The following is an 11,270-nucleotide window of genomic DNA, read 5'->3' on the forward strand; positions in this document are numbered from 1 at the left end:
TGACCGGTCTGCTTGCGAGGCCCAGGCAGCAGGCGGGGGTCTGCGTGACCAGGCGGGCTCTCCCACCACCCAGGGACTGAGGACAAGGAGAACATCCCAGCCTGCTTGGCAGAACCGCCTCGTGGGGCACTATCTGAAAATAGATCCTCAATTTCACAGGTAATTAGGATCTTCTCCCAAACACCATTAACACGCGGACGCCGCATGCCCAGAAGCCCTGGGCTGTCGTCTCTAATCATCTCACGGCCTGCATCTGGGACGGCCGCGACGGCTGGGACGCCTCCCGTGGCAGAGTGAGCCCGGACAGCCTGTTGGGCCGGCAGGCACCGTGGCTTGGATCAAGCAGGAGTGGCCGCCGTGACTCCTCTGGCCGCCCGCACCCCCGGTTCCCGGCCCTCAAGCCCATCACCCCGATCGCTCAGGCAGGGAGGCAGCCCCACGACCTGGGCGTCTGGACGCACTCTTGCCCTCGGCTGCTTGGTTTGGAATCTGCCCAGCGGGCTCAGAGCAGGGTCAGCTGGCGAGCAGCTTGGAGCTTGGCTGGAATGAGCAGAGAGCAGGCAGCAGGGTGGTGAGGGGCCCGGAGTCCACGGGACAGCGGTGAGCAGGGGAGCAGGGGGCTGGGCACCCGGGAAGACCAGCTGTGTTTGTGGGGCTGAGTCAGGCATGTCTTGCTGTGTTGACCTGTGCGAATGAGAGGACGGGACCCTCTCCACCAGGACAGAGAAGGTGGACGGAGGTAACAGTACCCACCACAGGGCATGCGCTGTCCCCCAGGCCTTCTCTGTGTGTGGGTAGACGGCCCCCCTCCAAACGCCCTCCACCCCTGTGTGCTTGGGGCCTGGGAATGGAATGGAGCCACGATGTGAGTGAGAGCCCAGCACACTGAGGCCCCAGCCCCCCACTCACCCCGTCCAGAGCAGGAGGCCGGGGGTGTTCCTGGCAGGACCAGTCTGGCCCTAGGCAGGAGGGTTCATCCCAGAGCGGGCCATGCACCTGCAGCCCCGGGCCAGAACTCTCCCCGCCACCGTCCCCCGACGGCCTCCTTCCAGGAGCAGAGCGAGGGCGCAGCCGGGCCAGGTCCGCCGAGGGCGGTGGGGTAGAACCAGGGCTGACGGCCACCTGGGCGCTGGCTGCTCCCGCGCTGCTGGGCACTCTTGGTGAGAATCCCAACAGGTTCAACACTCCCACCTGGGCTTTCAGATGTTTATGAAGGGTTATTTGTCAAGTTGGGGAAATAGACATTTTGTACAATTTGTTAGCCTGACTTAGCATGTCTCAGTATTTAGGATGAGGGCGTATGGGCCCCTCCGACACTCGGGGCGCCCTCCCACCTGCCACAGGCCGGCTTCTGGCTGTGGAGACAATACCGTGGTTGTGCCTCTGCGGGCCTCGCTGTCATTGGAGACAGGACAGGAAGGGCGGGGAGCGAGCACCCTGCACACTGCCCACTGGGGACAGTCACTGGTCGGGTAAAGAGTTCTGCCTGGGATGTGTCGGGTCCAAGTTTCTGGAACACTCGAGGGGGCAGGGCCTGGCATGACAGGGAGGCCGAGAGTCCTCAGAACGGGCTTTCCCTCCAACGTGGCCTGCAGTTCCTTGGCACGTCCTCTCCTATCGGGTCTTCTTCCCAGGGGTGAGCTCCATGGTGAGCCGCGGGCCGCTAACCGGGAACCCGGGCCGCCTTGTGTCGACACTGCTGAAGGAAGCCTTGGCTGCCTGTGGTCTGTCTTCTGGAGGGACCTACACGGCAAGGACCTACACCGAGGCTCCTGGCCTCCCCTAGTCCCCCGAGCAGGGCCCTGCGCCGGCCTGCAGCCCCGAGACTGCTCCCTGGTTCCTCAGGATGGGAGCCGCGGGAGGGGACGCGTTTGCTGGCCTCGGCTGTTCACGCCGGGGGGTGGTCTGCTAGGCGTCGTCGTCAGCCAGCCGGACACTGGGGTCTGTTTGCTGTGGCTCTCCTCTTCCTGCGCGCACCTTGAGGACGCCCCGTGCCCCATGTTCCGTGCTCTGGCCGGGGGCGCCGGGCGACGTCTTGTTTGCTCATTAGAGGAGGAAGCACTTTTGGTCGTTGGCATTTGACTGCTGATGAGGAAGGACAATAGAGATCATTGTAGAAGGTTTTAAAAAGAAGATTTAAAGAAAAACTGTTTCCCAGTCGATCATGATTAAGCAGAAAATTCCATGAAACTGAACACTAGGTCCTCCACATGCACGTGAGGGGGCGACACCCCTCGGCTTCTCCACACAGCGCTACTCCGCTCCTTGGGGACGCTGAGATGCACACGTGTTGACGTGTTTTTATTGCGTGTGAGGCAGTGTCTAAGGTGGGAAGAACCCCAGCGAAAGTGCGGGCAGGGGGTAGCGTCCCCGTGTTCAGAAGGAACTGGCCAGAGCAGCGTTCGACTTCTGGTCATACAAACAGGGGCGGTCCGGTCTGGAGAGGGAAGGACACCAAGGTCAGTGGGGCACCCGTCAGCCCTACAGAAGCGGGTGGCAGAGAAGAAGTGGGTCTGGTTCTAGAAGTCATTGGCCCGTCCCCTGCTCCCACAGTGTCGGGAGGAATGGACCCAGGTCACCGGCGGGTCTGGCTCAGCGGTGGTGGCCGGGACATTGGGCTGGCCATGGCTGCTTCTGGAACCGGCCAGCTCCCTTTTTGTGGTGAGCTGCTTGCTACCACCAGGAGCCCCCAGGCCCACCAGCACCGTCCTGCAGCGCTGGAGCTCACTATCCACTGCCCGGTCAACAGCGGCGGTGGGCCTCCTCACCGACGACTCTCTGCTTCTTTGCCCTTTGATGCTGGGGCCCGCAGGACGTGTGCCAGCCTTCCCGCAGCTGGAGCTGGCCCGGGAGACATGCAAGGCCACTGATCATCCCCACGGGGCCAGGCCCAGGAGAGGCAGCGTCCACTCTGGCAGCTGGCCGCCGGCACCAGGCCCAGAGCCGTCCCAGCATGAATGGCGTCACACCCTGTGAGCCAGGCCAGGCTGGTCTGCACGCCCTGGGGTCTGCCTGTCTCTGTGACCTCCTGAAGCCACTCCCTGAGCCAGGCCATGAGACTCAACAAGGAGATGGAGACCCCGTGGCTGTCCTGCAGTGACAGCTGGGCCAGTATCTCAGGCCACCTAGGAGCCGTCTCAGCCCAAGGCCTTGGGGCCTCCGCCTGCTCAAGCCAGGCAAGCAATAGAGCTTTGTAGCAAACAAGGAGAAGGAGGGAGAAGGAGGAGGAGGAAGGGGAGGGGCGAGAAAGGGGAGGATAGAGAAGGTGAGAAGAGGAGGGGGTAGCAGGGGGGAACAGGGGAAGGAGCGGGTAGAGAAGGTGGAAGAAGAAAGGAAAGAGGAGGGGGAGGGAGGGTGGGAAGAGGCGAGTGGAAGAAAGAGAACGCTGTGGAAGGGGAAAGAGAAGGGGGAGGGAGGGGAAGGGAAGGGGGAAGAAAGAGGGAGGGAGGGGGAGGAGGGAAGGAAGGGCAGGGAACGGAGGAGGGAGAGTGGAGGGAGGGAGAGGAGGGAAGAGGGAGAGGGAGAGAAAGGTGGGGTGGGGGTACAGGACTCGGGTATGGAAGTGCCCCCCCCCCGTGATTGTGTCTCAAGGTGACTTCGAAGCGGGTGGGGGTGGGGGAGGGTGCTGGCTGCGGGGAGGACTTAGGGAACCAGGCAGGTGCGGGAGCCCCACATGGTCTGCCGTGGGCGTCCCCTCCTCAACTCCTTGCTCCGGGGGGTAAAGAAGGCGCGGTGTCAGGAGCAACCCCATTCCCAGGGTCTCCGTGCCCTTCAACAGGGCCAGTGAGGCCTCTCGGGCTGTGGGCCTGGGGGAGGCTGGTCCTGCTGGTGCTGGGCCAGACAGGAGGCCCCCTGAAGAGAACCCCGTCACTCCCAAAGTGCCCGGACGCCCGCATGCCCACCTGGCTGGCACTGGGGCTCACAAGTCAGATGTGGCCACACCACCTCGGCTTGGCTCTTCCTGGGGCTTTTGAAGCCAGGACGCACGAAGGGGATTCACAAGCTCTGGGCAAGAGATGGCCTCATTCTGTTTCCCGTCATCCTGAAGCTCGTGGAGACCTCGGGCAGCCCCGTCCGGCCAGGTGGCAGTTTCTTCGAGCGTCTGTGTGAGGGAGTCCAAGGGCACCTGGAGGCTCAGGGGCCTGAACCAGCAGCAGAGGACAGTGGGTACCTCTACGGCCCCCCTGGAGTCATGCTAACCTTAAAGCCAGAGTTCAGGCATCCGGGACGGTCCTGATGTCCCCCGGGCCGCTCGCGAGGCTTCCAGACCTTCGTCAGCCCACGTGTCTCCATCTGACTGCCGGGGCCTGGCTCCCGGAGCACGCGGTTCGGAGGGGTCTGGGCTCTTCCCTGAGTGAGTCCACAGCAGCGGGAACGGGCCCCAGGCCAGGGACAGAGAGGAATGACAGGAGGTCAGGGAAACGAGCCCTCCCTCGTGTCCTGTCCAGGCGCAGACCTGCAGGGGTCTGGATGTCAGGCCTCGTCCCTGTGAGCGGAGCCAGGGACCGTTACCAATAGCTAAGGTGCGACGTTGCATGCCATGGGCTGGGCAGGCCTGAGCCCAGGTCCCCTGGGAGTGTGGGCCACAGAGGCCAGCCTCCGTTTTCAGCTCTGCACCCACATTCCCACATGTGGGGGTCTGCCTGTTCCTTTAGCATTCAGGGACACTGGCTGGGTTGTCCGACAGAGTATGGAGGCCGCCTACCAAAGAAGGCTAAGACCAGTGCTCCCGGCATGCCCTTGGGCAGCCCAGGTCAGGCCGGGTCCCCAGGGCTGGGCAGGTGTGGGACACAGACGGGTGACTCAGGAGGCGCTGCCCTCCGCCGTGCGTCACCTGTGACCCGGCTGTTCCCTCAGGTGTCCCCGGCCAAAACTCAGCCCCACCAGAGGCAGCAACAGCACCTTGTTTTCCCTGAGCCCAAGGGCCCAGGATGGAAGCCTAACGGCCTTTGGCGAAAGCGACCCAGATCTCTCACGTCTTGATCCCACTTCCCAGGTGTTGCCGCCAGTGTCCCCCCCACCCCGTCCTCCAGGGACCCTTAGAGTCCGGTCTGAGGGCCGCCTGCTCATCCTGGCCCCTGCGGTCCCTTCCCGTGGCTTGAGCCTGCCCCGGCCACAGTCCTGGGGGGCTGGCCTCAGACGGAAGCAGAAGGACCGCAGGACGACCTTGCCTGGACGGTGCGCGGAGAGGGGATGCTGATGCCGGCCCATCCCTTTGGGGCCAAGGAGCACATTCCTGCCCGGCCGAGTCACAGGCAGCCAGCATTCTCTGGAGCTTCCTGACCCGCGAGGGGCACCCAGGGAGCTCTGGGGCTGCCAGCTCAGTGCCCAGAGACAGGGGTGGTGCAGCTGGGAGATGCCGGGAGCGCGGGACGGTCTGAAGGCCGGGCAGCTCACCCGCGCCGCACATGGTGGTGGTCTTGGCGACGGGACAAAGCCACCTTCTCTTCAGGCTTTTCCATTCTTGGACTTGGTGAGCCAACCGCAGGCTTGTGCAGGGAAGCTGGTCCTGCATGGCCCGGGATGGCGGGCCCGGCTGGTTCCTTGGGCTTCTGGGGCTGGACGTGGGGTGGGGCTGACTGGCCCAGGGAATGCAGGACGCCTCAGCCATGTCTCCTCGTGAGGTTTTAGAACACAACTTGGGCTGCACGCCGCCCCCCATTGATCCTTCACCCTTAGTGGGAGCGACCGGGCTCCGCCCCTGAGCACACCTACTCCCGGAGGCCCCTGGCCCAGGCGCCAGGGCTGCACAGAGGTGGTGGGGACCCGTCTGAGGTGGCCAGCAGCCAGGCTGTGTTTCTGGACTTTTTGAGCAAGTCCTGTCTCACTAGTCACTTTTCTTAGATCAAACGAGGATTTTAAAGAAAGATCGTATTACAGAATAAACTCACGTTGGATTGTCTTCCGTGTAAAGCCGACGAACTTCTTTGTGGTAAAAAGCCCCCCGGAGAGCAACAAGGACAGAGAGGGAGGAGGGTGGCAGGAAGGGCCGGACCCTCGAGGGCCTGGGTCCCGGGGCAGGAGGTGTGAAACCTGCTGTGTGGGTCGAATCCTGCTGGGCCCATGGGCGCGGGGGGGCCGCCAGCAGCGCGCCCTGACCCACTGGCCATCAGCCCGGGGAGCAAACCGGCCTCGGACTGCCGGCAGGGGTGTCACTGCCACTCCCCCAAGTGCATGTGCTGGTCCCACGCCAGGACCTCACACTGTGCCCTTCCTTGGAGATGGGCCAACGCAGGTGAAGACGTTGTGCCGGGGTCGGGGGCCTCGTCCAGTTGGGGGGCTGTCGTTAAGGGAAGGGGAGATTTTCAGAAAGATGCACACACTGTGTGGGAAAAGGCCATGGGATGACACACAGGGATGGGGGCACCCCGAGGGTTCCAGGCAAGCCCTGGACGCCGGGCGAGGCTGGACCGCGTTCTCCCTCGCAGCCTGGGAAGGAACCAGTCACCCACACCCGGTCTCCACGTGTGGCCTCCAGACTGTGAGCTGATAGGCGTTTGCTCCGAAGCCGCCCTGGGTGGGGACTTCTGTGCGGCAGCCCCAGGACACTCACACGGCCTCCACCAAACCCGCCGTCTCCCGTCCTTTCCCTGTTGCCCTCCACGGCGCAGCAGGCACCTTGGCGTGGGCTGAGACAGGGAGCCCACAGGGATTGCAACTGCGCTAATTGGAACTAATTTGCCAACGTCCCGGGCAGGTCCCAACAGGAGGTGCTGGAGGAACTGTCAGGAAATCCCGGTGACAGTCAGCAGGCAAAGCGGAGGCAGAAAACAGGAAAGAACGATGCTCGCCCCCAAATCTGGGCGGGCCTTCGGCACCCAGGACTTCCGGGCCCCGCGATCGGAGGCAGGACCCTGGGTCAGGGAGAGTGCCAGGCCCCCAGGTGCTCAGAGCCAGGGCCGGAGCCCAGGGCAGAAGCGTCAGGCGGCTTTTCCCTCAGGCGGCAGCGAGCCCACTGTCGGGAGAAGGCGGGAGCCCGGCTGCCTCGCGACCCGGGAGCGCCAGGCCCTGTCTCTGCGCCCGGGTGGCATCGGTGCGTGGGCGTCGGCTGCTGCCAGGAGTCTGCCCTGGCGCCCAGGCACACGGAGCCTCGTTCAGCCGGTCCCGACGGGCTTCATCCTCCCCGAGACCCTCGGTGCCGGCCTGCGGCCACCTTCCTCTCAGAGGCCCCGCCGCAACCCGGCCTGCGCAGCCCACGAGAAAAGCTCCACACACGGCTCACCGGGGCTCGCGGGTGGGGAAGCCGCCCCCTCGTCGTGAGCGCTGGCGCCCCGCATCCCGGCATCTGTTGCCCCCCTGTTGGCCTCCCTCAGCGACAGACCTGCGGCTCCGGGCTTTGGGGGCTGAGCCCTTGGGGCCGTGCCACCGGGAGCACACGCGGGCTGGAGCGACGAGCTCAGTCTGCCCGCGGGCCCCGTGCTCCTCCCTGGGGACCTGGCTCTGCGGATGGGGCACCACTTCCCCGTGCTGCGCCCGGCTGAGCAGGGCCGGGCCGTGGACACACGAGGACTCACAACCTGCGGACCCAGCGGGCTTCCCGGGCTTCCCTCAGCTGGCGGAAGGCTCAGCGGGTGCAAGCTGGCACTCCCGGCGGGGTCAGCTTTCCTTTCCTCTCAAGCTCAGAGAGACACGGCCCCTGGTGACCCCCTGCCACTTCCTCTCCTGGAGTCCCCCTTCCTCTGAGGTCCATCGGCCACCATCGGAATGGCCCTGAGGCCCAGGATCTCCTGCCTGCTTCTCTCTCTGGCAGCTGGGGGTGGCTCTCACCCAGAGGAGGGGCTTGAGGGGACGACCCTGAGGGAATTGGCTTGGACAGGGACACTCCCCAGAGCACTGAAGCTCCTCCAGAGAGCGGCCACGTGGAGGGCGCGAGGGAGCCGGAGACGGGCTCTCCTTCCGCAGACTTGGGAGTGGAGCCGCAGGCGTCTCAGCAGCGTCCGCGCTGACTTGGGTGCGTCCAAACCAAAGCCTGGTGCCCAGGCGGGGCCGTCTGGTGGTGAGCTGCCACAACACCGGGCCCCTCCGCCAGGACACACGTGCTCCGTCCGTCCCCTGGATCCTTCAGCTCGTGTTTGCTGAGCACCTGCCGACCGTGCGGCTCCCGGGCCTCGTTCCTGAGGGACACACGGCATCCACGGAAGCCACGTGCAGCCAGCCAGCAGGTCATGGTGACAAGTGTGAGGAGAACGGGTCACCAGGGTCGGCAGCTGAGCTGAGGCCACACACCCCAGCTCCATCACCGAAAACTCTTGCCCTCAGCTGTGGGACCTTGGACATCACTTGTCCTTTCTGGGCCTTCTGTCCTTGGCCCAAGACAAAGCAGGGGGACGTGTGTCTCCAGAGACTGATCCCGAGGACCTGGGCTGCCCTGGTGGGAGGCGTGTCCCTGACCCACTGAGGGGGCAGCGTCTCTACGCCGACGCCTCGTGTCGTCTGAGTGCTGCTCGTGACAGGGTCCCGGGAGGCCACGAGTGTCCGCGGGGGACACCTTCCTCCTCTCAGCTCTGCTCTCGCTGCCCTTACTAAGGAGCTCGCAGTCAGTCTGGGAGCTCTGAGGACATCCACTCTGCAAACCTGTGTTTGAAGCGAAACCGAATGTGGTCTCGGGAGGCCGACGCCGCAGACCGTATGGGCGAGAGCCCGCCAGGGGCCGTGGCAGACCGACTGCAAACCACAGCTATCGTGCTGGGAAGAGCCGCCGCCCGGTGGGACGGGCCGCCGCGCCTCATCCCCCCCCGGAGCCACGGGCAGGTCCAGTCAGGGCTGGCGAGGGCTGCGGCCAGCAGCGTGTCACCGGGCTCTCCACACTCGGCCACCAGCAGCCCCGGGCACTGGCGCTGCCGTGTTTCCCAGGCCTGGACTCAGTGGGGTCTGGCCTGGGCTCAGCGCGGCTCCTTCCGCGTGGCCCCGAGTGCCCCGACCCCAGGCGGCTCTTTCTCAGCCCAGGGCTGCAGGCCGGTCTGGCTCTCGCCCCTCGCGGCCGTCTCCCTGCTCCCTGGCTTGGGGCCAGAGCCGGGAACCGCGGCCCAGCAAAGTCGCAGCACACACGCGGCCTCGGCAACGTGAGCAAAGTCTCCGACCGCCCGGGCTCCGAGGGAAGGGGTCGGCGGAGCGCACAGGACGCCACAGAGAGCACGGTGACGCTGCCGCGGCCCCACGGAACCGTGTGTCCACGGCTCCCCACCCGCAGCTCTCCGCCGGTATTTCGGCGGGGAGAGCACCGGGGCAGGAAGGAGGGAGCCGTCTGTCCCTGGCTAGGGCTGGCGACAGTTCTCGTGCCCAGCCGGGAGCGGGAGCCGCTACCCCACGCCATCCCTTCAATGGCTCGCTCCCTCGCGCCTCCCGGTGCCAACGAGGACGGACCCGGTGTAAGCTTTCTTCTGTAACAACACCTCCCCAGCCGGGCCTGGGCCGGCACTCAGACCCCACCCGGGATCGCCCCAAGTCTGAGCGAAGGTTCTGGTTCTGTTTGTCCAGCCGATGCCCTGGGGGCCTCTAAAACCTGTGGTCCAGCCCCAGGCCCTGGGCAACGGAGCCAGGCACCCAGCTGCGGGTGATGATTTCTTTATGGAAGGAGGAGGAGGGATCCCACAGGCTGAACAAAACCAGACTTTTCTCCTGGAGCCGAGGGGTCCTCTGCACAAACACAGATCTTCCTAGCAAGAGTGTCCTCTGACCTGCGCTCAGCTGGCGACCTGTGGCTGACTGCTGTCCACAGCCAGGCCGCCGCCTGCTTTGGGGTCCACACCTGACCCCCAGCTCAGTTCTCTGCCGGCCGCCTTCTCACCGCCAGCAACCCCTGGGCCTGCTCTCTGCAGCCCAGTGTCCCCGGGGACCACCCCATTAGCCTGGGTGTGATTCCTTCACGGTGTGATTCCTTCACGGCAGCCACCCTGCTCAGTCCACGAGGCCACAGGTCCGGCGTTGCAGGGGACGGACCCCCACTCCCTCATGGAAGAACCACCGGCCTGGGGTTCCGTCCCCAGACACCAGAGCATACTCCAGGAGAGTTTCACTGATGGGTCATCAGGAGACGGGCAGTCTGCTCGGGGGCTTCCCGGTTGGCGGAGTTGAACTCTGTCATTGGAGGGTGTCCCCAAACGTGTCCCTGGGCTGCCGCCTTCAAGCCCGCTGCCGCGTCGCCCAACCTCACCGACCCCCGCCAGGCCCCCAACAGAGACAGGCGGGGCTTCCCCAGTCCAGAAATAAGACTGCGGCCAATTTTTATTACACAAAAATAAATCGGCATTTTTCAGGTTTGCAGGTGTGAGCAGCTCCCGCCTCTGAATCGCAGGGAGAGCTCGGCTCAGTCCCTGGGGCACAGGGAGTCTGAGTGACGGCAACGGCGGCGGCCCGTGTGTATGGGGAGACCGCGGACGAAAGGGCTCTGTCTCTCCTCCAGGGCCGGGCGGGGGGCTCCTTCTCTGGAGCGCGGGGTGGAGGCAGAGCCTGCCTGCCTCTCCTGGAGCCACAGAGCCGCGGGCAGAGGGGGACGAGCTTGCGGAGCTGATTCCGAAGAGCTGGAACCACCCACTGGATAACGCTCGAGGACGACTGGGAGAGGCTCCGCCCACTCTGCCCTGCCGCGGGAGTGACCCGGGGGACAGGGGGCCATGACCACACGGGCAGTGGAGCCGGGCTCCAGGCCACCCCACGCAGGACGTGGCCCACCTTTCCCACTGTCCCTTCTGCTGAGCCTTTCTCCGGGACGCCCTGACCCGGGGGGTGGTAGATCCTCTCTGCTTTAGCCGTGGGCTGCCGTTCCCGCCTCTGCATCCCGGGGCAGAGGGGACAGGTGGACGAAGCCCTGGCCCAGCTAGCTGGGCTCCCTCTGGCTCCCTGAGGAGGAGTCACCTGGGAAAGAGCCCATGGGGCTGACAGGCCAAGGCCCTGCCTGAGCTGCTTGGAGCCGCCGGCCGGCCACCGCCTTTAGGACCGAGTGAGGGTCTGCCCTCCCTCAGCTGTGAGACAGATGTCAGCGCTACAACAGCATGTCCAGTGCCTTCTGGAGGCTGGCCTGGCGGGACAGGGTGTGGGCCGGGGAGCCAGTCGGTCAGGGCCCCTGGCCCTCCGGGCACCCTGTCACCTCCCCCTCAGCCCAGCCCTGGGGCGTGACAAGCTTGGGGCAGATCTGACTCGGGGCAGTCACAGGCCACAGTGGGTGAGGTGGGGGGCTCGAGGCAGAAAAGTACCCAGGGCACCGGCAAGGTGGTGGGGTGTAAGGAAGGCTCCCGAGTCTCTACTCAGAAGACCGCCAGGCCCCAGAGAGG

This window comes from Lutra lutra, chromosome 12 (genome assembly GCF_902655055.1).
Source record: "Lutra lutra chromosome 12, mLutLut1.2, whole genome shotgun sequence".
Lineage (NCBI taxonomy): Eukaryota > Metazoa > Chordata > Mammalia > Carnivora > Mustelidae > Lutra > Lutra lutra.